Genomic DNA, 27,497 nt, shown 5'->3' with positions numbered 1-27,497 from the left:
TGGGGTTATTTTCTTTCCTTGAAAATTTTCTGGAAGTAGCTACCCTATTTTCCAGATGTAATATAGTTACAGCTACACTGTCTTCCACTGCAGACAAGCTTCATTGTCTTTTAGCCTTATCTTGCTTTTGAGAAATGCTCCAGATTGACATTTTCTCCTTCTAAGTTCCTTAATATATTTGCCTGGCTTTCCAATGCCTACTTTCTTTCTAGTTTAATTTTTACTAGGAGCTGTTTACTTGTTGACAGTTATGGGTCCATTTTTCTTGGGGTACATAATATACTTTAGTATATAGATCCAAATCTTTTATTTCAGAAAGGTTTCTTGAATTATATTTAAGTGTATGTTTTGTTCTATTATTTTTGTTTTGTTTCCTGGGTTATGAAAATTTTGTTTTTTCTCTAACCATCATTTCCTTTGTTGTTTTTGTTTTTGGAGACAGAGTCTTGCTGTGTCACCCAGGCTGGAGTGCAGTGGCATGATCTCAGTTCACTGCAACCTCCACCTCTTGGGTTCAAGCGATTCTCCTGCCTCAGCCTCCTGATTAGCTGGGATTACAGGTGTCTGCCACCATGCTCAGCTGATTTTTTTGTATTTTTAGTAGAGACAGAGTTTTGCCCTGTTGCCCAGGCTGGTCATGAACTCCTGAGTTTCGGCAATCTGCCCACCTCAACCTCCCAAAGTGCTAGGATTACAAGCGTGAGCCACCACATCCATTTCTATGTTTTCTTTTTTTTTTTTTTTTTTTTTTTTTTTTTTTTTTGAGACAAGGTCTTGCTTTGTCTCCCAGGCTGGAGTGCAGTGGCATGATCATGACTCACTGCAGCCTCAACCTCCCTGGCCCAAGTGATCCTCCCATCTCAGCCTCCCAAGTAACTGGGATCATGGGCATATATCACCATGCCTGCATAATTTTAAAAAAATTTTTGTAGAGACAGTGTCTCCGTAAGTTGCCTAGGCTAGTCTTGAACTGCTGGGCTCAAGTGATCCTCCTGGCTTGGCCTCCCAAAGTGCTAGGATTACAGGCATGAGCCACCATGCACAGCTCATCATTTCCTTTTCTAATCCTTTTTGTCTTTTTATTTCCATTTTTGCCTGCTCTTTTTCTTTTTATCGTTTATTGTACTTTGGCAGTGGCTATTTTCTCTCATACACCTTCTTATTTCAGCTTCATTTCTATGATAATGTTATTTTTTCTTCTATCCCTTCCCTGATCTATAAGTTCATATTTCATCTCCTCCAAGAGTCCTAATTTTTTCTTGAGTTCTTGCATCTCATACGTACAGCTTTCTGTTTTAGTGTCACGGAAACAATTACCTCATAGAGATTTTTAAATTAATGGCAAAAGCGTGTAGTCACTCTATTCGTCTTCTCAGTGGCAACATTTTTCTGGAGACTAATCTGGGTCTGTCATTTGTATTCCCTGTTCCTTGACTACTTTTATGTGTAATACCTTTGATTTGATATTGTGTATGTTCTTTCTTGATAAACTATTTTTGGATAAGGTGAGTTTTTCTGCAATTTGTAGGAGGCTCACTTGAGGGAGGGGTCAGTGCTGGTTTTAGAAAAATTAAAATTTTTAAAAATTATTATTATGCTTTAAGTTTTAGGGTACATGTGCACAATGTGCAGGTTTGTTACATATGTATACATGTGTCATGTTGGTGTGCTGCACCCATTAACTCGTCATTTAGCATTAGGTATATCTCCTAATGCTGTCCCTCCCCCCTCCCCCCACCCCACAACAGTCCCCAGAGTGTGATGTTCCCCTTCCTGTGTCCATGTGTTCTCATTGTTCAATTCCCACCTATGAGTGAGAACATGCGGTGTTTGGTTTTTTGTCCTTGCAATAGTTTGCTGAGAATGATGGTTTCCAGTTTCATCCATGTCCCTACAAAGGACATGAACTCATCATTTTTTGTGGCTGCATAGTATTCCATGGTGTATATGTGCCACATTTTCTTAATCCAGTCTATCGTTGTTGGACATTTGGGTTGGTTCCAAGTCTTTGCTATTGTAAAGAAGGCCATTACATAATGGTAAAGGGATCAATTCAACAAGAAGAGCTAACTATCCTAAATATATATGCACCCAATACAGGAGCACCCAGATTCATAAAGCAAGTCCTGAGTGACCTACAAAGAGACTTAGACTCCCACACAATAATAATGGGAGATTTTAACACCCCACTGTCAACATTAGACAGATCAACGAGACAGAAAGTTAACGGGGATACCCAGGAATTGAACTCAGCTCTGCATCAAGCGGACGTAATAGACATCTGCAGAACTCTCCACCCCAAATCAACAGAATATACATTTTTTTCAGCACCACTCCACACCTATTCCAAAATTGACCACATAGTTGGAAGTAAAGCTCTCCTCAGCAAATGTAAAAGAACAGAAATTATAATAAACTGTCTCAGACCACAGTGCCATCAAACTAGAACTCAGGATTAAGAAACTCACTCAAAACTGCTCAACTACATGGAAACGGAACAACCTGCTCCTGAATGACTACTGGGTACATAGCGACATGAAGGCAGAAATAAAGATGTTCTTTGAAACCAATGAGAACAAAGACACAACATACCAGAATCTCTGGGACACATTCAAAGCAGTGTGTAGAGGGAAATTTATAGCACTAAATGCCCACAAGAGAGAGCAGGAAAGATCCAAAATTGACACCCGTAACATCACAATTAAAAGAACTAGAAAAGCAAGGGCAAACACATTCAAAAGCTAGCAGAAGGCAAGAAATAACTAAAATCAGAGCAGAACTGAAGGAAATAGAGACACAAAAAACCCTTCAAAAAATTAATGAATCCAGGAGCTGGTTTTTTGAAAAGATCAACAAAATTGATAGACCTCTAGCAAGACTAATAAAGAAGAAAAGAGAGAAGAATCAAATGTACGCAATAAAAAACGATAAAGGGGATATCACCACCGATCCCACAGAAATACAATCTACCATCAGAGAATACTACAAAGACCTCTACACAAATAAACTAGAAAATCTAGAAGAAATGGATAAATTTCTCGACAAATACACCCTCCCAAGACTAAACCAGGAAGAAGTTGAATCTCTGAATAGACCAATAACAGGCTCTGAAATTGTGGCAATAATCAATAGCTTACCAACCAAAAAGAGTCCAGGACCTGATGGATTCACAGCCAAATTCTACCAGAGGTACAAGGAGAAACTGGTACCATTCCTTCTGAAACTATTCCAATCAATAGAAAAAGAGGTAATCCTCCCTAACTCATTTTATGAGGCCAGCATCATCCTGATACCAAAGCCTGGCAGAGACACAACCGAAAAATTAAAACTTTTATGTAACTCAGACTTTTATGTATAACTTGGCTAGCCTTTACTTTTCCTATGGATATTGACGCCATTTTGGGATGTTCTTGCTTGTTATGCTACTTTACAGTGCAAAGTTTTATTTTTTTCCTCTCTTCATGCTCCCTGAAAATATGGCTTGTGTGGCTTCTCACTGATGCTTTTCTCCTTTTTTTCTTGGAATCAAACCATGCACAGGAAAGTTCCTGAGACTAGACAGAACATACTCTCCCAACTCTTGCAAATAAAGGGATTTAACTGAGGTTTTGCACAGGGTGTGTTCCTTACCTCTGAAAAGCAGAAGTCACTTTGGCAGCTCTTTCTGTAGCCTTAAAGTCCTTTCATCACTTTGTCCCTCACCTTCCCTTGCTGCACTGCCATGCTTTTGGGGATCCTTTTACATATTTTGTGATGGACTTTAACTATCTCCTAGTGATACTGAAAATGGAATTTGTAATTTGGGTTTTGTTCTCTGAAACTCAGTTTTATGTCCTAGCTTAATTCAACTAGCAATCATTAAGCATTGGCTATTTCCAGCTACCACACATTAGGGGCTCTAGAGACAAATTTCTTGTTTTTGAGGACTTCTTAATATAGTGGAGCATGAAAAATAAGCAATGATGACCAACATTCCCCTCCCCCACCAAGCCAAAAAAACCCCAAATACCAAAAGGGGCAGAATATGCTAAATGTCAAAACAGAGGTTTAAATTGGTGGTTGAGAACAAACCTGAGTGGTTAGGAAAGGGTGGCAGTTAATGGCACCTAGAGATTAGCACAATACTCTTCAGATGGGAGGCACTCAATCAGTGTTTAGGGGATCTAGAAGAAGATTTGTTTTCAGTTCAGAGAAACGAGATTCATAATATTCTCGCTCTAAGTGTAATTTTAGGAGGAAATTCTACCCACAATTTTGAGATATTCTGGTATATGTAATGATTGCTTTCTTTCTTCAGTTAGATCTATTTCCAGAACAAGGTCACCTGCCTCTTAGCTTATATTCTATTTCTTAACCTTGGTGCCTTTGAGGTAGACTTTGGAGAGTGGGTCTAATGTTGACAGACAGATAGAGAGGGGATAGATTCTATGAAAGACAAAGGATGAGGCCAAAACCACATGCATGGGAAATCAGAGCATCTCTGGGCATTATAGGAAAAAAAAATTTTGTACAGGGCTACATTATTAAAGGCCTGAGATGTTCATCCAAAACATCATTTAGTTTTCTGACTAAGAAATTGTGTTTCAAATAGTATCAAAGAAAACTAGATGAATTTCCCATCAAATTCTCTATTTTCTTTATCTATCTTGAAAGATAACAAGATGCTAATTATCTCAATCTATTCTTCAAAAAATTAACAACGCAAAGTTTAGTTTTATAAAGTGCTTATTCTCTAATAAATAGAAGTGGAATAATTAGCCATTAATTATTGGTAATACATGTTGTTTATTCTCTTATTCTTTTAGTTTTAACCAAGTATCATTGATTGAAAACATTATTTGATTCATGTTGCTGTAATAAGCTTTAACATACTTCTGTTCCTTCCGCATACCCTCTTCCCTTGCCCTCCTCTCTACCTCCCTTGTCTCCTCTTTTCTATTCTCAATCAACTAATTATTCATGGGAGCATGTACTAGGGGCAACATTACTTTTTTTTTTTTTTAATGAAGTATCTAGGTCTTCACCATTTTCGACACAATGCTATGTTTTTCGTACCATATGTTTTTTGAAATGCTTATAATGCTGTCTTTTGGTGAAGAGGATGTTTTTATGGATGTCATAAAGTCAAACACTACTCATGTCTCATGATAGTAATCACCACCAATACCACCTTAATAGTAGTAATCTTTGGGTTGAATGGGCCAATCAAATTTATAATCCACTATACTTGTCTTCTGATCTTCACTAGCGTGACTTTTATGTGCTCATGGAAAAAACAGGGAATAAAACTTGGTAGCTTACGTGCTGTTAAAATTAAGAAAACATGATTTAGTTTTAAAAGAGGTAATGATTTAATTTTGGAGTTGCTGAGTTGAGCTCTGGTGGTCTGGGAAGCTCGGGGGAAAATTTAGATATTGCAGTAACAGATTTGGGTTGTAATATTTTGTGACTGCAATAGCAGATGCACTTATAGAAGGCTTTACAAACCCAAATGTTGCTTCATATGACCTTGGGACATGATGGATTTCCCAAGGCTCCAGATTTGACAATAAGTTTTCTGTTTAGCCAAAACATGAAAATTATTCTCCTTCACACATTATTTAAAGAAAAGTGCTTAAAATTGTATGGTATTTAAAATTTACTTAGTTGTAAAACCTATTAACAGAATATAAATACATGGTTTTTAAATTGGTAAAATTAATTTGCAGGCTTTAGGTAGCTTAGATTAAGGTAAATATCTTTTATGGTAATTTTCCTGGAACTGTAAATATGACTTATGTGTCTCTATATCTTTGTTTCCACTGAAGACTTTGAAATAGCAATAATTGGGCCTTTTTGAGACTTTCAGGACTTCTACCAATTTGTTAAAAGTGTGCACCTTGGAAATTTTCAAGGATTCACCTAGACTTTAATAGTCAGGGTTAATATATTCAAATGGTTTGAAAATTTGTGCTTGTAATATGATGATTTGAATTCTTGATACTGGGGCACTTTTGATTATCTTTGCACAGTGTGCATTTGCTTGTAATTTTTTTTACTTTGATGCACTGCTAATAGATAATATACCACACATTCTATGGATATGTGCTAGTTGACCCAATCAGAATAAATGTACAGGAACTCTGCTACATGATAAATATAATTAAATACCCTGAAAATGTCTTATTAACTTCTATAATCTTTAAAAGTATGCAGTAAATCATATTACTTGAAAAAACTTTATTTTTCAACCTATGATACTGCTTAAGGCCCTGTTCAAAGATGCATTTAAAAAACATGACAATTCTAAAAAATAAAATAAAATAGAAAATTTGACTGTTTGAATAATGGAAGGTACACATTGACAGTAACTATTCACACTTTGTACCAAGATATTAGTTTGATATAATTTTTTCAGCCTTGTTTCGATTTACAGTTAACTCTAAAAACATTAGTAAATGGTACCCATACTTTTAAATCATAAAAAGAAACCTAGATTTGTTTGCAGTTTTTTAATCTGTTGTTAATAAACTTGAAAGAACACAGCTCTGTCTAATAAACACATCAAACTAATGGGTACCAGAGCAGTTCAGAAGAGTGTTTGTTGTTTGGTGTTTAGGTTTCAGTCAGAATTAATCAACAATGGATGGGGCCTGCTGTATTTATTAGCAACTCAAATCCCTGTGATTTAATGCCAGGTCCTTTGACTCATTCCAGTGAACACTGGCAAGTTTACAGCACTGATACATACTTACATCCTCGGGTCTTTAAAAGAAAGGGAAAAATAGAGCCTAAAATCAGACCACAGGATTGGCAAGAATTTCCTGAGAGCCATTTTGAATTTAGCCCTATACAGTGAGCCTGTGAATAGGAAGCAATTGATTCAGGAACAGTGGAGCCTTTTTTTGCCTGAAGAAGCCTTCAGCTGTGCAGATGGCTTGCTAGCATAATCCAGTCTGCTTTTGTCTTTTATTTTATATATTAGGCTACTTTCTTCTCACACTTTATATTGCTATTATTTTCTCTCTGTGCTCTAAGCCTCCAAATTTCAGGGGCAAGGAGAAGCTGCAAGGGTTTAGTGAGGGTGGCAGGACTATATGTGGAGTATTTCCCACAGATTTATGAGTTGCTAGTAAATCGCTGGCAATGCTGCCTGCTTGTCACAGTCAGCACTAGGGTGTTCTTTGTACAAAAGTGTCAACTTTTGAATGAGGACTCTGGAAACAGATGTAAAGATTAATCTTGAGAATGCATTTTTCTGAGGCCCTGAAAACGTGCCTACTTGTGCAATAGCCCTGGTTCTAGACATTTATTTTTCAAAGTGATCTCATTCCTCAGTTACAAAGACTTACATTCTTCACTGTTCATGTTCAGAAAATTCCACAGCCCTTAGCCATTCCTCCTGCTTCTCATGTCTGGGGGCTGCCTTTCGAGAGCAGATTATTTGTGGAAAGACATTATTTATCTGGAAACTCTTCAGTGAAAACTTGATGGAGTTGTTGTTACTCTAGGGACCGTCTATCTCCCTCGGAAGATAAGATTTGCCAATGCTTCCCCGCTACAACTTCCTATGGGAAGATAACTGACTTTTGGCCTGATAAATAGTTTCACATTGGATGGGTTGTTGCCATCTCATGCATTCTTTTTCATCCTTCCCAGATATGCAATTTTCTCTCTTACTATCTTGCTTTCAGTCATATTGTCTTTTTTCCCCCCTCTCATACGGAAGTAAATTTTGAAGAAGAAATATATGCTAAAATGGGTATTTGTTCAAGTTTTTCAATGTTGAATATTAGGATATGTCTCAAAGTGTTCTGAAATAAATCTGTGTATATAAAAAAGAAACCGAGCACGTTAATCACATACCTCTGTTTTTCCACTGGCTTTCTTCTACACAATGACATATTTTCTTTCAGCAAATAGAAGACCTTGTGGGAATGATGTAGACCATAGGTTTTTTTTTTGTATTGCAAATGTTCCACAAACAGAAAATAAATACCACAGGATCCACCATTTTGGAATGACTTGTTTGTGAGTCAGTTGCCCTTGTTTCCCCTCCTTAAAAATTATGTCTTCCATTTATATGGGAAACACATGTAGATATTTCCTCTTTTCTTATCTTTAAACAAAATTGTAATACGTTTCAGCTGAGGATTAAAAAGAGCTGGTCCTCTAAACATTTGTATAAGATTAGCAAATGTACTAACATACAGACTTTTTCACTGTTGTAATCATTTCCTATATACTCAGCACTTTTGTTTGTGAAGAACATTTATTTTGGTACTGCCATACTTTATTTTCTCATTGCACCTCTTTTAAATTGCATTTCTCAAGGGCATTATATGTAATGAGGAACTTGGCTTTCAAATGAAAAATGTTTAAATTTAGGACCAAATGCAAATTTTTGACTAGAGATGGCAGAAGAATTGTGTTTATATCCTAGTTTATTTCCTGAACTAATAAACAACAATAACAATGATGAAAAACAGATAACAAAGGCCATCTGCAATAATACTGGGCAATAATTACACATACAAATCATAACAACAAAGTATAGGTGTTCAAAACAATGAAATTAAGACCAAACTCAGAAAAGGCTTAGTGTACTGGCACATACATCCATGATCTCTGCAATAAGTACGGTGCTTCACAGTTTGAGAGTCAATCCTGAAAGGCTCTCTCTCTGGAATGCCAGAGTCTGGGGGTTTGGATAGGTTAGAGGAAGATCACTGAATTCAGGTTTACTCCACCGAGGAGGAGCAGGGTCAGGGTGGAAATTCAGAAGTGCTCAGATATACCATTTTATCACAAGCAGGCTGATCACTAGGAAGGGAGAACATAGAAGGTGAAGATTTGTTAGGGAATTGAAGAGAGTTGAAGACTCATATGCTGGAGATGGCTCATATCTGCTCTATAGAGCCAATGGATACATTTCCAAAGTTTGCAAATCAATTGTTAAACACCGCCATTATTAAAAATTACATTACAAACTTACAATAAATTACATGAGAAACAAAGGCAATAAGTACTCAAAACTCATCACACCTTAATAACGATACATTATTATTATCTATGCTCTTGAGGTTATTCCCATCGACTGTATCTGTCTGGTGAAAATATGATCTGAAAGTGAACGACTGCGCATCTCTTTCCAACCCTGTATTTGGTAATATATCACATTGGTAGCTTGAAAACAGCCATGGTGGGAGTACTTATACCATGAAAATCTGCAAATGCTGCATATAAATACTTGACTTATTGTTTTGTTTATTAATTAGAATTAGAGTGATGAAGAAAATGTTAATGATGCAGATTAAGAGTGTTGTGCCATGGCACATAAACTGTGGAAGTATTCTTCTAGTATTTGAAACTATTGTCTGAAAGTTGCTCAAGTCATTGATGAAAGAATAAAGTTCTGAGATGTGCATCTTTTTTGTATCACTTTCATTTTACTTAGTAACATAAATGAAAGTATCACCAAACATTCATGTCAGAACAGTTGTTCATTGCAACCATAGTTTGGGTATGAGTTTGGTAAAATTCAAGAAAAGCATTCTGTGATAATCAATTGGCTGTATAGACTTTATAATCAATATTTTATATGTTGTAACTTGTGTGCTATATATGCTTTATATTAGCAAAATTTATTATGTCTATGTAAAAAATCACAAGTATATAAAAATATATGTGCATGTGTACATAAAAATGCATATATTATTTTTAGGACAGTCAGTTAAGCAATTACCAGCACCCTACAGATGCCTTGCAGTGCACTGGGGAGATATCCTCTGCACTCTGTGTTGAGGGAGGTAGATGGAAAAAATGGAGGTTTAGTAACTCAAATGCATGGATCATGTAGCTGGAGATATATCCAAGCCTCAGAATTAGTAAGAAAATATTTTGAAACAGTCTATTTGAATTCAAGATTCTTGCAGTACAAGTTTTCTGTCATTGTTATGCACTAAATTGTGTCACCACCTCAAACCGTATGTTGAAACCCTAACCCCCAATATGCCTGTATTTGGAGGCAGGGCTGTTCAAGAGGTAATTAAGGTTAAATGAGGTCATAAATGTAGGGCCCTAATCCAATAGGACTGGTGTTCTTGTATGAAGAAGAAGAGATGCCAGAGCTTTCTCTCTCTGTGTATGTGCACAGTGGAAAAGCCACTCGAGGTCATTGTGAGAAGGTGACTGTATATAAGCCAGGAGAGACCTCACCAGAAACCAGCCCTACTGGCACCTTGATCTTGGACTTCCAACCTCCATAATTGGAGAAATGGATGGCTTAAACTATATTTCTGTTGTGGCTTAAACTACATTTCAGTTGTTTAAGCCACCCAGTCTGTGGTATTTTTATGGTATTTATTATAGTATTAAAGTATTATATTAAATTATTATGGTATTTATTTTGATGGTATTTACTATGGCAACTCCAGTTGACTAATACAGTCATGATTTGAAAAGAATGAGCATGGGATATACAAATGGATAGTAAGACGAAAGAAATAGGAACTCATCCATGTAAAGTGGCATATAGAAAGTGCTTGATAATAATTATTATTATATAAGATAGATGAATAAGTCGTATCAGACTAATGGTTATGCCAGGAAGTAGAAGAAACATTTTAAATGTAAAATCTTCCATGTTACTAGAAAAATTAAAGACAATGTTATTTTTTAAATGAGAGGTCATAGAGGAAAGAAAATGAAGCAGAGAAAGTTTGTGAAGGAAGGAAACTTACCAGAGAATTTGACAATTTTGGACCAAGTCAAGCTATTTAAGTGTAAAGGACACAGACAGATAATCTCAGACACAAAAGAATTCAGTGAATAGAAGAACCAAGCATCTTTCTTGAAAAATATACATAATGAAATCTAAACAATATTGAAAAAATTCCTTGACTTGAAATCAGAAAATACAGTCTCGTTTTTTAACATGTTTGGAATATTAAAACCCAACAACATATTTTTGGATACAAAGAAAACTGCAATAAATTCTATAAACAAGAAAGATTATGTAATATGGTAATTGATGACAACACACTGAAACTAGAAATTTAGTATAAAATAAAATAACAACAAAATCCCAACCACCTAAAATTATCAAAAATAATAGCAAAAAACAACTCAATGTTTAGCTCAAAGAGAAAAGTCAGAACTGAAATTCTGGAGCAATAGAAAATAACACTATTATAAAAATATTACATATTAGAACTTACACAGCTGAAACCATGCTCAGGAGAAAATTTATGTCCTTGACACCAAATGAAACGATCTTTTAATATAAGAAGTTAGGAAAAAACCAGAAAAATTATTTTTAACAAAGTAGAAAGTTGGGCATGGTGGTGCACACCTGTTGTCCTAGCTACTTAGCAGGATGAGGCAGGACAATTCTTTGAGCCCACGAGTTCAGGTGCAGCCTGGGCAACATAGCAAGACCTTGTCTCTTTGAAAAAAAAAAAAAAGAAAAGAAAAAGAAAGCAGAAATAAGGTTTCATAAAGATAAGAGCAAAATTAATACATTAGAATATAAGAAAACAACAGAACTAATAGGTAAATGAAAGAACCCCCTAGTAACACAGATAATCACTAGTTAACCTAATTTAACAGGAAAAAGGAGAAAAAGGAGATAGCATAAATACATGAAACCGGAAACCAAAAGAAAAAACAATCAGATACAGAGGGGATTACAAGAAATGTTTAGGAATTTTTTCATAAATATATTTGAAAACCTGGATACATAGATGATTTCCCAGGAAAGTACATATAACCAAAATTGATCTCATATGTAAAGGAAATCTCCAAACAGAATAACTACAAGGAAGACAAGAAAAGAAAAATACATTGTGAAAGTACTACCCTTAAAAAAAAAAAAAAGATCAGGCTGTGGAGGTATCAAAGCTCTTCCAACTGATTTTTACAACACTACTACAACATTGAAACCAAATTCTGAAAAAAGAAAACTTCACACCTGGCTTACTAAACTGGAAACACCCGTGTTAAGTGACTGGCTATATAAGTTTGTACAATGGAATGTCATGCAGCTACTAAAATAAAAAAAAGAAAAGAGCTATGTTTATGTTCATGTGGAAAGAACTTTAAAATATATTATGAAATACAAATAAAGATTCAGAACAATGTATATATATATCAATTTGAATAAAAACATGTATAGATTTATGAATTGGGAATTTGATGAAGAAACTGTTGATGGTGGTAACTGACGCTAGGACTGGGAGGAAGAATCAGGTTTTATTGCATCTCTCTTTCTTACTTGGTTTGTAGACATGTATCTGTATTATTTTCATTAAATCATTCATCAGATCCTTAGCAATAAAATAGAATTTGCATAGCCAGTGAATTTCCCCGCAGCTATGTAACTGATCTAGAATTGTGTGCATGACATGACATTTATCAATGTGTTTTCACAAAGTGGCATATCAAATAAAGCAGTTTTCCCTTTTGTTCTTTTATCCGATGGAATTTCCAAGTGGAATCGCTGCTTGATATTCTGTGGAAAACTTGGACTTTTTTCCAGCTCATAGAATATGAAAGAATACTAATACGGTTTCATCAGAATGTCCTTTACTTTTTTTTTTTTTTTTTTTTTGAGATGGAGTCTCACTCTGTCGCCTGGGCTGGAGTGCTGTGGCGCGATCTCAGCTTACGGCAACCTCTGCCTCCTGGGTTCAAGTGATTCTCCTTCCTCAGCCTCTTGAGTAGCTGGGATTACAGGCGCCCGCCACTACACTCAGCAAATGTTTTGTATTTTTAGTAGAGACGGGGTTTCACCGTGTTGGCCAGGCTGGTCTCAAATTCCTGACCTCATGATTTGCCCCACTTGGCCTCCCAAAGTGCTGGGATTACAGGCGTGAGCCACTGCGGCCCGTCTGTCCTTTACTTTAAAAGAATATTAGTCATTTCATTTTCATCGTGTATTTCCACTTTTCTTTTTTTATTTTATTTTTTATTTCAATAGGTTTTTAGGGAGCAGGTGGTGTTTGGTTACATGAATAAATTCTTTAGTAGTGACTTTTGAGATTTTGGTGCACCCATCACCAGAGCAGTGTATACTGTACCCAATGTAGTCTTATTTTCACTTTTCTTTTTAGCTCCATAAAAAGAGCATACTCTAGAACAAAACAGCATCAAAAAGCGTCACTTTCCCCCCCACAATATGTTAGAATTTTTGGCCTTCCTTTAACATTCAAACAACACTTACAAAGTTTCTGAAAATCTTAGTTGTCTGGCAACTGAACAGTTTATGTTAACTTTCTAGGTGGGCATATTCAGTCTGATGGGTACTATATGAGATATATTTTTAACAATTTATAGAATGGGTCCAACTCTCTTGCACTATGCCATGTGAGTAGATACCATGTACAAATAATGGAATCTCTTTAGGGAGTTGATTTTGCTTTTTTGTGAGGAAGGAGTGTTTTGAACTCTTGTATGAGAATATCAGTGCCTGCCATGTGCCAGGTGCTGTACTATGAGTTACCAGATTAAATGGTATACAAGCAACAGGAATTCTAATAATGTAGAAAGTGAAAGACACCAAGAAGTTAAGTCTGAGGTTGGGGGCAAAATTTCATTATCAGTCAAGAATTTTGGAGACATATGTCATCAACGTGCTCCAAAGCTTGATGCCTACTTTAGTGTATTTTAAAAGGAAGATTTGGATATATGATATCTGGGTGTTAAAATGTGTTCTACCTTGCTATATTTGTTTAGCTGACACCAACTCCAGAACTCAGACATATATCACTTTTGAGAGTGACTGACCATTGTGGTATCTACAAAAACGGTAAGAAAAGTGGAGGAATCTTTGTAGTTTCAGTCTGGGGATGCGTCCTTCATCCAGGAATGCTTTCCAGCATTCTTGAGTTCTGGCTAATGAGGTGCTAATGGGGTGTTATTACTGGCTACTAGACCAAGGCATCAGAGAGACAGGCTGGTAAACACCCTTTGAAGTATGTGCCTAATTCTTTGAAGTGTGTTTCTAATGGGAAGATAAGCACATTTCCTGTCTTAGAGATACGAAGTTTTGTGTCCTAATCCTATGTTATCAATTCTAGGACACATTTGTTCTTTTTCAGGTAGTACTTGGTCAAGAAATTGCATTAGAGGGGTGGTTCCAGGGCTTGATCTTCTCATGTTGGATTTGGCTAATGGTGCCTCATATATGAAACCTGCTTAGTGATTTTCTTATATTCTTCCCCCTAAGAGACAAATAGAAATATAGGTCAAACTAGGGGAATACAAGCCCAAATGTCTCTCTAAATAAACTTTTCTCTTCTTTGACTTCTCTGAGAAAAGTTTATTTGGAGGGACATTCTCCTCTTTGACGCTCTGTTTTCTCCAACACTCTAATTAAGTAAGGTCAAAAACTGTCTCTTATTGGTCCCTTAATTCCAAGTTCCCAGTACAGTGGTTTGTACAGTGAGTACAGAATCTTTTAAGTAGTGCACATGTATGATGTGATGTGGATTAAAACTCTGATGCTCTACCACATGATTCTTAAAACCCAAACGTTCTCAACTTAGCAGAAAGCCAGATATAGGACAATATAATACTTTCTAATCCTTTTAGTGTTTAAAGTATTTACAACTCATTTACCTCAAATTACATTCCGTGGAGATTCCCCAGACCAAATTTTAGAGGGTCAGGGTCATATGGGAAGGGGACAGAAGATTTTCTAGTTTCTAGGTATGGACTCAGATTACATTCTAATTCAGTTAAGTGACAACAAATGTATTTGCATCCATTCAATCAGCAAATACGTCTTGAATATAGTATTCTCCCCCTTATTCATGGGGTAAATGTTCCATGACCTGCAGTGGAGGCCTGAAGCCATGGATAGTACTGAACCTTCTATATACTATGATTTTTTTCCTGTACATACAGACTTAAGATAATGTGTATAAATTAAGCACAGTAGGAGATTAATAACAACAACTAAATAGGAACACTTTTACACTGTTGGTGGGAGTATAAATTAGTTCAACAATTGTGGAAGGCAGTGTGGCAATTCCTCAAGGATCTAGAACCAGAAATACCATTTGACCCAGCAATCCCATTACTGGGTATATACCCAAAGGATTATAAATAATTTTACTATAAAGACACACGCACACATATGTTTATTGCAGCATTATTCACAATAGCAAGACTTGGAACCAACCCAAAAGCCCACTGATGTTAGACTGGATAAAGAAAATATGGCACATATACACTGTGAAATACTATGCAGCCATAAAAAAGGATGAGTTCATGTCCTTTGCAGGGACATTGATGAAGCTGGAAATAATCATTCTCAGCAAACTAACACAGGAACAGAAAACCAAACACTGCATGTTCTCACTTATAAGTGGGAGCTGAATAATGAGTACACATGGACACAGGGAGGGGAACATCATACACCAGGGCCTGTTAGGGGTTGGGGGCAAGGGAAGGGATAGCATTAGGAGAAATAGCTAATGTAGGTGATGGCTTGATGGGTGCAGCAAACAACCATGGCACATGTATACCTATGTAACAAACCTGCATGTTCAGCACATGTATCCCAGAACTTAAAGTATAATTAAAAAAAAAAATAATAAACTAAAGGAAACAAAACAAAACAAAACAAACAATAAGAACAACAAAAATCACATGATCATCTCAATAGAAAAAGCATTAGACAAAATTCAGCTTCTCTTTATGATTAAAACTCTCAGCAAAATTGGCATACAGGTGACATTCCTTCATGTAATAAAAGCCATCTATGACAAACTCACAGCCAACATAATACAGAATGTGGAAAAATTGAAAACATTCCCTCTGAGAACTGGAGCAAGACAAAGATGCCCACTCTCACTACTCCTCTTCAGCATAGCACTGGAAGTCCTAGCCAGAACAATCAGACAAGAGAAACAAATAAAAGGCATACAAATTAGTAAAGAGGAAGTCAAACTCTCACTGCTGATGATATGACTGTTCATCTTGAAAACCTTAAAGACTCCTCCAGAAAGTTCCTAGAACTGATAAAAGAATTCAGCAATGTTTCCTGATACAAGATTAATGTACGCAAATCAGTAGGTCTTCTATGCACCAACAGCAACCAAGCTGAGAATGAAATCAAGAACTCAACCCCTTTTACAATAGCTGAAAACAAAACGAAACAAAACAAACAAACTTAGGAATATACCTAACCAAGGAATCGAAAGACTTCTACAGGGAAAACTACAAAACACTGCTGAAAGAAAGGTGACACAAACAAATGGAAACACGTTCCATGCTCAAGAATGGGTAGAATCAGGCCGGGCGCGGTGGCTCACGCTTGTAATCCCAGCACTTTGGGAGGCCGAGGCGGGCGGATCGCAAGGTCAGGAGATCGAGACCACGGTGAAACCCCGTCTCTACTAAAAATACAAAAAAAAAAATTAGCTGGGCGTGGTGGCGGGCGCCTGTAGTCCCAGCTACTCGGAGAGGCTGAGGCAGGAGAATGGCGTGAACCTGGGAGGTGGAGCTTGCAGTGAGCCGAGATAGCGCCACTGCACTCCAGCCTGGGGGACAGAGCGAGACTCTGTCTCAAAAAAAAAAAAAAAAAAAAAAAAAAAAAAAGAATGGGTAGAATCAATATTGTGAAAATGACCATACTGACAAAAACAATCTACAAATTCAATGCAATCTCCATAAAATACCACCATCAGTCTTCACAAAATTAGAAAAAACAATTCTGAAATTCATATGGAACCAAAAAAGAGCCCGCATAGCCAAAGCAAGACTAAGCAAAAAGAACAAATCTGGCGGTATCACACTACCTCATTTCAAACTGTGCTATAAGGCCATCATCACCAAACCATACGGTACTGGTATAACAACAGCACATAGACCAATGGAACAGAACAGAGAACACAGAAATAATCCTAAATACCTACAGCCAACTGATTTTCGACAAAGCAAACAAAAACATAAAGTGGAGAAATGACAACCTTTTCAACAAATAGTGCATGGATAATTGGCAAACCACATGTAGGAGAATGAAACTGGATCTTCATCTCTTACCTTATACGAAAATCAACTGAAGATGGATTAAAGACTTAAACCTAAGACCTGAAACTATAAAAATTCTAGAAAATAACATTGGAAAAACCCTCCTAGACATTGGCTTAGACAAGGATTTTGTGACCAGGAACCCAAAAGCAAATGCAATAGAAACAAAGATAAATAGCTGGGTCCTAATTAAACTAAAGAGCTTTTGCACAGCTGAAGGAACAGTCAGCAGAGTAAACAGACCACCCACAGAGTGGGAGAAAATCTTCACAATCTATACATCTGACAAGGGAATATATTCAGAATCTACAAAGAACTCAAACAAATCGGTAAGAAAAAACAAACAACCTCATCAAAAAGTGGACTAAGGACAGAAATAGACAGTTCTTAAAAGAAGATATACAAATGGGCAACAAACATATGAAAAAATACTCAACATCACTAATGGTCGGGGAAATGCAAATGAAAACCACAGTGAGATACCATATTACTCCTGCAAGAATGGCCATTATCAAAAAATCAAAAAACAGTAGATGTTGGTGTGGATGTGGTAATCAGGGAACACTTCTACATTGCTGGTACAGCCAGCAGTGTACTGTACACTAGTACAGCCACTATGGAAACGAGTGTGGAGATTCCTTAAAGAACTAAAAGTAGGACTACCATTTGATAGTTGCATTAAATCAGCATTTGATCCAGCAATCCCACTACTGGGTATCTACCCAGAAGAAAAGAAGTCATTATTTGAAAAAGATAGTTGCACATGCATGCACAATTCACAATTGCAAAAACGTGGAACCAACCTGAATGCCCATCAATCAATGAGTGGATAAAGAAACTGTGGTATATATATACGATGGAATACTCCTCAGCCATAAAAAGGAATGAATTAACAGCATTTGCCATGACCTGGATGAGACTGGACACTATTATTCTAAGTGAAGTAACTCAGGAATGGAAAACCAAACATCGTATATTCTCACTGACATATGGGAGCTAAGCTATAAGAATGCAAAGCATAAGAATGATCCAATGGACTTAGGGTTCTTGGGTGGAAGAGTAGGATGGGGACGAGGGATAAAAGACTACAAATATGGTGCAGTGTATACAGCTCGGGTGATGGGTGCACCAAAATCTCACAAATCTCCACTAAAGAACTTACTCATGTAACCAAATATCACCTGTACCCCAATAACTTATGGAAAAATAAATAAATAAATAAATAAAATTACATTTAAAAAGGTAATGCTTGAATGTTTACTTTTTAAGTATCTTGTTTTTAAAAATAGACTTCATTTTTTAGAGCAGTTTTAGATTCACAGCAAAATTGGACAGAGGTATAGAGATTTCCCATATCTCCCTCCTCTCACATTCATACAGCCTTCCCCACTATCAAAATCCTGCACCAGAGTGGTACATTTGTTAATTAATGAATTTATGTTGACACACTGTACACATTATTGTATTAGGGTAATTGTGTCTCCATAGAATGAATTAGGAAGTACTTGCTCTGCTTCTAGTTTCTGAAAGAGGTTGTAGAAAATTTGTGTAATTTCTTCCTTAAATGTTTGGTAGAATTCACCAGTAAATCTATCTGGCCCAAGTGATTTCTGTTTTGAAGGCTATTAATTACTGATTCAATTTCTTTAATATAGTGCTGTTCAAATTATGTATTTCTTCTTGTGTGACCTGTGGTAGATTGTGTTTTTTAAGGAATTGGTTCATTTCATCTAGGTTACCAAATTTGTGAGCAAAGAGTTGTTTAAAATATTCCTTTATTTTCTTTTTAATGTTCACGTGATCTGTAGCGATGTCCCCTCTTATTTCTCATGTTAGTAATAGTGTCTTCTCTCTGTTTTTCTTAGCCTGTCTAGAGGCTCATTAATTTATTGCTCTTTTCAAATAACTAGCTTTTGGTTTCATTTATTTCTTTATTTCCTTTTGTAAGTTTCATTGATTTCTGCTTTAATTTTTTTGTTTCATTTTTTTTGTGCTTAGTTGTGATTTAATATGCTCTTCCCTGCTCCCAACCCCGTTTCCTAAGGTAGAAGTTTAGATGATCAATTTTAGATCTTTCTTTTTTCTAATATATGCATTCAGTGCTGTAAATTTTCTCTAAGCACTGCTTTTACTGTATCCCACAAATTTTGTTGTGTTTTCATCTTTATTGAGTTCAAAATATTTTAAAAATTTTCCTGAGATTTCTTTTTGCTCTGTGTGTTATTTAGAAATGTGTTGTTTAATCTCCAAGTATTTTGAGATTTTCCAGCTATCTTTCTGTTGAATGTTTATTTTAGTCTAAGATAAAATCAACCTGAATTCTTTTCTCTACTTTTCCCATATATCTTTGTGTGGGGAGCAGGATGTTGTCATAAATTTTCTCAACTAATCAATCAATTTGATTTGCTAATGTGTAACTCATAGTTAATAAGCTTCAATCACCTTATTTTCTTCTGCCTTAAACAGCTCTACCTTTATTCTGCTCAGCATAACTGTTTTTTAAAGAGGGAGATTTCCTTTTTAAAATATTTTATTTTTTTATTTTAGGTTCAGGGGGTACATGTGCAGATTTATTACATGGGTATATTGCGTGAAGCTTAGGTTTGGGCGTCTAATGATCCTGTCACCCAAATAGTGAACATAATACCTGATAAGTAGTTTTTCAACCCTTCTATCCCCCACTTTTCCATTATGGAGTCCTCAGTGTCTATTGTTCCCATCTTTGTGTCTGGATGTACCCAAAGTTTAGCTCCCACTTATAAGTGAGAACATGGGGTATTTCATTTTCTGTTTCTGCATTAATTCATTTATGATAATGGCCTCCAGCTGCATCCAAGTTCCTGCAAAAAACATGATTCTGTTCTTCTTTATGGTTTGTAGTATTCCATGGTGTATAGGTACCATGTTTTCTTTATCCAATTCACTATTGATAGGAACCTAGGTTGATTCCTTGTCTTTGCTATTTTGATTAGTCCTGTAGGGAACATACAAGTGCATGTGTCTTTTTGATAGAACAATTTATTTTCCTTTGAATGTATACCCAGAAATTGGATTGCTGGATCAAATGGTAATTCTATTTTTAGTTCTTTGAGAAAACTCCAAACTGCTTGCCACCAGGACTGAACTAATTTGCATTCCCACCAACAGTGTATAAGCATTCCCTCTCACCAACATCTGTTATTTTTTGACTTTTTTATAATAGCCATTCTGACTGGTGTGAGATAGTGTTGATGGTGGTTTTGATTTGCATTTATTTATCTGATAAGTAATCATGATGAGCATTTTTTCAAATGTTTGTTAGCCTCTTGTATGTCTTCTTTTGAGAAGTGTCTACTTTTTAATGGTGTTATTTAGTTTTTCTTGTTGATTTAAGTTTCTTATAGATTCTGGATATAAAACCTTTGTCAGATGCGTAATTTGCAAATATTTTCTCCCATTCTGTAGGTTGTCTCTTTACTCTGTTGGTGGTTTCTTTTGCTGTGCAGAAGCTCTTTAGTTTAATTAAGTCCCATTTGTCTATTTTTTTCTTTTGTTGCATTTGCTTTTGGAGTCTTCATCATAAATTCTTTGCCTAGGACAATGTCTAAGAGTATTTCCTAGCTTTTCTTCTAGGATTATTACAGTTTGAGGTCTTTGATTTAAGTCTTTTATCCATCTTGACTTAATTTTTGTATATGGTAAGAGATCAGAGTCCAGTTTCATTCTTCTGCATATGGTTAGCCAGTTTTTACAGCACAATTTATTGAATAGAATATCCTTTCCCCATTGTTATTTTTGTTGATTTTGCTAAAGAGGAGTGGATTGTAGGTGTGTGGCTTTATTTTTTGGTTCTGCATTCTGTTTTATTAGTCTGTCTATTTTTGTACCATTACCGTGCTGTTTTGTTTACTGTAGCCTTATAGCACAGTTTGAAATTGGGTAATGTGATACTACTGGCTTTTTTGTTTTTACTTAGGATTGCCTTGGTTATTTGGGCTCTTTTTTGGTTCCATATGAATTTTAGAAAAGTTTTTTCTAAATCTGTGAAAAGTGACATTGGTAATTTGATAGGAATAGTATTTAATCTGTAGATTGGTTTGGGCAGTATGGACATTTTAATGGTATTGATTCTTCCAACCCATGAGCATAGAATAGTTTTCCATTTGTTTATGTCATCTACCTATCTCATTTTTTTCTTACATATTTTATTTTTTGTGGCTATTGTAAATGAAATTGCATTCTTGATTTGGTTCTCAGGTTTGGTGTATAGAAATGCTGGTGATTGGCCAGGCGCGGTGGCTCACGCCTGAAATTCCAGCACTTTGGGAGGCCAAGGCAGGCAGATCACGAGGTCAGGATATCAAGACCATCCTGGCCAACATGGTGAAAGCCTGTCTTTACTAAAAATACAAAAATTAGCCGGGCATGGCGGTGTGTGCCTATAGTCCCAGCTACTTGGGAGGCTGAGACAGGGGAATTGCTTGAGTTTGGGAAGAGGAGGCTGCAGTAAGCCAAGATTGCACCACTGCATTCCAGCCTTGGAGACAGAGCAAGACTCCATCTCAAAAAAAGAAAAAAAAAATGCTGCTGATTTTTGTATGTTGATTTTGTATTCTGAGACTTTGTTGAAGTTGTTTATCATGTCTACAAGTCTTTTGGCAGAATCTTTAGGGTTTTCTAGGTCTAGAATCATGTTGTCAATGATTACAGATGACTTCCTCTTTTCTTATTTGGCTGCCTTTTATTTCTTTCTGTCATCTGATTGCTCTGGCTAGGACTTCTAGTACTATATTGAATAGCAGTGGTGACAGTGGACATCCTTGTCTTGTTTCACTTCTCAAGGGGAATGCTTCCATTCCCATTCATTGTGATGTTAGTTGTGAATTTGTCATAGATGGCTCTTATCAGTCACTAGTTTGTTAAGGGTTTTTATCATGAATCGTTGTTGGATTTTATGCAAAGCTTTTTCTTCATCTATCGAGATGATCGTTTAGTTTTTGTTTTTAATTCTCTTTGTGTGATGAATCACATTTCTTAATCTGTGTCTGTTCCACCATCCTTGCATCCCAGGAATAAAGCCCACTTGATCATGGTGAACTAATTTTTTAATGTGTTGCTGGATTCAGTTTGCTAGTATTTTGTTGAGCATTTTTGCATCTATGTTCATCAGGGATACTGGCCTGTAGTTTCCTTTTTTTGTTGTATGCCCTTGCTAGATTTTGGTATCAGGATGATACTGTTTTATAGAATGAGTTAGGGAAGGGTCCTTTCTCCTCAATTTTTTGGAATAGTTTCAGTAGGATTGGTACCAGCTCTTTGTACATCTGGGAGAATTTGGCTGTGAATTTGGTCCAGAGCTTTTTTGTGGTTGTTTTTTTTTCCTTTTTATTACTGATTCATTTTCATTACTTGCTATTGGTGTGTTCAATATTTCTGTTTCATCCTGGTTCAATCTTGAGTGGTTGTGTGTTTCCAAGAATTTATCCGTTTCTTCTAGATTTTCTAGTTTGTGTGCATAGAGGTGTTCATAGTAGTTTATAAGGATCTTTTGTATTTCTGTAGTATCAGTTGTAACATCACCCTTGTTATTTCTGATTTTGTTATTTGGATCTCTCTTTTTTTCTTTGTTATTCTAGCTATCAGTCTATCAACCTTGATAATCCTTTCAAAGAATGAATTTTTCATTGATCCTTTGTATGTTTTTTTGGGGATCTCAATTTCTTTTAATTCTGCTGTGATTTTATATATTTTTCTTCTTCTAGCTTTGGGTTTAGTTTGTTCTTGTTCTACTTCTGTTAGGTGCAAGATTAGGTTGTTTTATGTCTTCTTTATGAAGGCATTTAGCAGTATAAACTTTCCTCTTAATACTGCTTTTCCCACATCCCAGAGGTTTTGGTGTGCTGTGTCTATTTTCATTTGTTTCAAAGTTTTTTGATTTCTGCCTTAATTTTGTTTTTTACCCAAAAGTCATTTAGGGGCAAGTTGTTTAATTTCCATGTATTTATGTGGTTTTGAGAGCACCTCTTAGTATTGATTTCTATTTTTATTCCACTGTGGTCCGAAAAGCTACTTGGTATAAATTCGATATTTTTGAATTTATTAAGCAGTGTAAATGCTCCACTTAAAAGACATAGAGTGGTAAATTGAGCAACAAAAAAAGACCCATCCTTCTGCTGTCCTCAAGAGATTCATCTTACATTTAATGATGCCCAAAGGCTCAAAGTAAAGGGATGGAGAAAGATCTATCATGCAAATGGTAAACTTTAAAATAGACTTTTTAAACCTACAACAGTAAAAAAAGGACATAGAAGGGCATTATATAATGATAAGGGGCTAAATTAAACAAGAAGAGTTAACTATTCTAAATATATACATGTCCAATATTGGTAAAGCAATTGGTAAAGCAAATTATTGTTGAAGGGGGTGCAGAATTGTTATTAAGGTATATTGAGATTTGATTTATGTCCAAGCATGTGGTCAATCTTAGAGGAGGTTCTGTGTGCAGAACAATTATTGAAACAAATGAAAATAGATACACAATATACCAAAACCTCTGGGATGCAGCAAAAGTAGCGTTAAGAGGAAAGTTTATACTGCTAAATGCCTTTGTAAAGAAGACATAAAACAACCTAACGTTTTACCTAGCAGAAGTAAATTGGTAAAGCAATTACTCCTAGACTTACGAAAAGACTTTGACATCCACAGAATAATAGAGGAGACGTCAACACCCCACTGACAGCATTAGACAGATTATCAAGGCAGAAAACCAATGAAGAAATTATGAACTTAAATTTGATACTTTGCTGATTGGGCCAAATAGACATCTACAGTGTACTCCAACCAACAACCACAGAATATGCATTCTTCTCATCTGCATGCAGAATATTCTCTAAGATTAATGACATGCTTGGACATAAATCAAGTCTCAATATACCTTAATGGAAATTCTGCAGCCCCTTCTCCAAGTCAGAAACCTAGAGGCCCTCCCAAATTTTTCTCAGTCCCTCAGCTGCACATATCTAACTGGTAACCAAACTTATCAATTAAGGCTGAGCATTTGGCTCAAGCCTGTAATCCCAGCTTTGGGGGGCCGAGTCAGGAGGATTGCTCGAAGCTAGGTGTTCAAGACAAGCCTGGGCAACATATGAGATCCTGTCTCTACCAAAAAAATTTAAAAAATTAGTTGGGTGTGGTGGCATGTGTCTATCGTCCCAGATACTTAGGAGGCTGAGGTGGCAGGACCCCTTGAATCTAGGAGGTTGAGGTTGCAGTGAGCCATGATTGTGCCACTGAACTCCAGGCTGAGTAATACAGCAAGACCCTGACCCAAACCAAAACCAAAAGCAAAAACTTATCAATTATACATTTGAAGTAGTTCTCTGTGTCTTTCTCTCAATCCCAATTTTCACTAAGTTCAAATCTTCTTCATCTCTCACCTTAACTTAACTTCATTTTCCTGCTTTTAGCTTTATTTCTCTCATTATGTACATAGGTATGTATGTATGTATCTATGTATTTATTTATTTAATTTATTGAGACAGGGTCTCATTCTGTCACCCAGCCTGGAGTGCAATGGTATGATCATGGCTCACTGTAGCCTCCTTCTCCTGGGCTCAGGTGATCCTCCCACCTCAGCCTCCCAAGTAGCTGGGACTACAGGTGCATGCCACCACACCCGGCTAATTCTTTTTTTTTGTATTTTTTGTAGAGATGGTGTTTTGCCATGTTGCCCAGGTTGGTCTTGAACTCCTGGCCTCAAGCAATCTATCTGCCTTGGCCTCCTAAATTACTGGGATTACAGGCATGAGTCACCATGCTTGGCCCATAATATAGTGTCAATTATATTATCAGAACAATAATTTTAACATTAGTATAGCAGTAGCTCTTTACATATATAACATATCTATTGTATATATCAAACATAACATATATATATATTCATTCTGTTTAACGGTCTTTAGTAATGCAAAAGACAGGCAAACACAAACGTTGGCAAGGATGTGGAGAAAAGAGAACCCTCTTTCTCTCTTGATGGGAATGTAAATTAGTACAACCACTATGGAGAACAGTTTGGAGTTTCCTCGAAAAACTAAAAATAGAACTACCATATGATCCAGCAATCCCACTGCTAGGTATATACCCCAAAGAAAGGAAATCAGTTTATCAAAAAGATATTTGCATTGCCGTGTTTATTGCAGCACTATTCACAATAAGCAAGATTTGGATTCAATGTCATTGTCTATCAACAGCTGAATAGATAAAGAAAATGTGGTATATATATACACAATGGAGTACTATTCAGCCATAAAAAAGAATGAGATCCTGTCATGTGCAGCAACGTGGATGGAACTAGAGGTCATTATGGTATGTGAAATACACTAGGCACAGAAAGACAAACTTCACATGTTTTCATTTATCTGTGGGAGATAAAACATTAAACAATTGAATTCATGGAGATAGAGAGTAGAATGATAGTTATCAGTGGTTGGGACGGGTCATGGATAAGGGGGAAGTGGTGATGGTTAATGCATACAAAAATATAGTTAGAATGAGTAAGATCTAGTATCTGATAACAGAACTGGCTGACTATTGTCAACAGTAATTTATTATACATTAAAAGTAACTAAAAGAGCATAATTGGATTGTTTGTAACAAAAAGAAAAAATAAATGCTTGAGGTGATGGATTAAAAAAAAGGTCTAAGTAGCTTAAAGTTCTTCCTAATGCCTAGAGGATGGGTGCAGACCCCTTAACAGAGCATACTTCACACTTTTTAAATCTTCTCCTTTAAACTCTGCCTCTTGCTTTCATTCCCAGAAATTTGGTTACCATCCTGTAGGCAAATAGTGAGCATACTTCTGCATGTTCCTCAAGGTCTCCTTGCTGTGAAGTCTTCCTAGAACGTTCCTTTCCTTCTCTTTGTCAATTTACTTGCCCCTCTCTTGTTTGTCCCCAGCTCCTTACTTACAAATCTTTCAGTGTTTCTCATATTTTGTTTCAGGTAGCTGTTTATATGCACGATCTCCTGCTGTGAGCGCCTTAAAGGTAAGAACTATGTTTTATTCATCTTTGTTTCCCTTAGCTAAGAGTCTTGCAGGTGATAGGTGATCAGCAAATGTTTGCTGAATGAACATTGAATGTGGAAAAGCCATATACTAATGTGGCGAAGGCATCATTGGTGGCTTCATTAAACCTGAACCATGCACACCAAAGGAATTTTGTCTGAGGGAGAGTGACAAGGATTAGTGGAGATTCTTGAGAATGGAATGGAAATAAGCTGAAGAGGAGTTCCGGTCTCACCCAGGTCCCTGGAGACACATAGTTGATGCCTTAAGATTAGTAAGGTTTAAAACTTGATTCTTATGAATCTTTATTTTATTTCTCAGGGATTTCCCCCAAGCTATAAACATTGAGATTTTGTTAGGCAGATCCTTATTCCAAAAAAGAATACCAATTTGTGTTTTAATGGTTTGGAATTGTGGTCCCTCTTTACTTTATTTCAGTAGTTTTTGTGCTTTTTGATGTTTTCATTTCGCTGAATGTCCAAACATCAATAAAATCTTTTCTTGCCAAGGTCAACAACTCCCCCAAGAATCTTGTGAGCCCTACTCTCTTCCTGACATTCCCATTCCCTCTGCCTTTCCCCTCCTCTATTCTAGCACTTCAGTAGCATTTGCCTGTGATAGAGCTATGTAGGCTGGCATGGGCCTCCTCTAGACTGAGTTACTAGAGGGCAGGCAGGTGCCAATTTCATAAAGTTCTCTCCTGCAGGGCCTAGTAAAGTGATTTGCATAATAGAGACGTTTAGAAAGTGTTGGGTGAATAAATAACTTAATAATGACAATGGCCCAATAAAGGCAGTGCAGAGGGAAACATAATGACTTCAGGAGTAATTCAGAGATATTCTTGCTTGAAAAGGTTTAAGTAGGTTATTTGGTTTAAACGTTGCATCATCTGAAAACTCAATTTCCTATAGCAACTAGTACCAGATTGAGAGGACATTTTGTGCTGTTCAGCAATGTGAGGGAAGCTGCCTCTGGAAAGGGGAAAGGAACCAGTGTTTGGAGGGAGGCGGTGGTACAAGATAGAAAATCCTCAAAGGCCACTAGCTGTCCATTTGCACTCCTAGAAAGAGTCAGGGAATGGACGGAGGGCAAGGCTACTGTTGCAAAGCCACTCATAGAGCCAGCCACAGTGTTTGTCTAGGGAGGGTAATTTCCAATAAAAATAGAGAAAAACTTTTTTTTTTTTAAACGTTAAGCACTTTAAAAGCAACTGTGGGAAGTTTTAATCATAGGGTGGCTCTTTCTGAAAGAAGAAAGAGGCATTTCAATTTTAAATTCAGTGGGTTGAAATGATTGTGTCATTTCAGCTAGAAGGGAGCACGTCAGCAAGTGGAAATGTTTTATCGTGGAAAGTATGACTTGAAGATGTCATATTTAAAATTTTAAAAAAGTAAATAATTTCTGTAGTTGTTTTTCTTCCTCCACAAGAACTTTTAGA

General features: G+C 36.4%; 1 long non-coding RNA gene across 1 annotated transcript in view; it reads left to right on the top strand.

Annotated features, from left to right (window-relative positions):
• The window catches only part of LOC134736467 (uncharacterized), a 166,635-nt gene extending 140,596 nt beyond the window's left edge, over positions 1 to 26,039 (top strand). Inside the window, exon 4 of the long non-coding RNA XR_010120485.1 lies at positions 25,996 to 26,039. This is a non-coding gene — a long non-coding RNA (uncharacterized lncRNA). The remainder of the gene's footprint in view (positions 1 to 25,995) is intronic.
• The last annotated feature ends 1,458 nt before the right edge of the window (positions 26,040 to 27,497 follow it).

This window comes from Symphalangus syndactylus, chromosome 4 (assembly GCF_028878055.3).
Source record: "Symphalangus syndactylus isolate Jambi chromosome 4, NHGRI_mSymSyn1-v2.1_pri, whole genome shotgun sequence".
NCBI classification, from domain to species: Eukaryota; Metazoa; Chordata; class Mammalia; order Primates; family Hylobatidae; genus Symphalangus; species Symphalangus syndactylus.
Note: the sequence above shows the minus strand (reverse complement) of the source record. Positions and strands in the feature narration are given on the sequence as shown.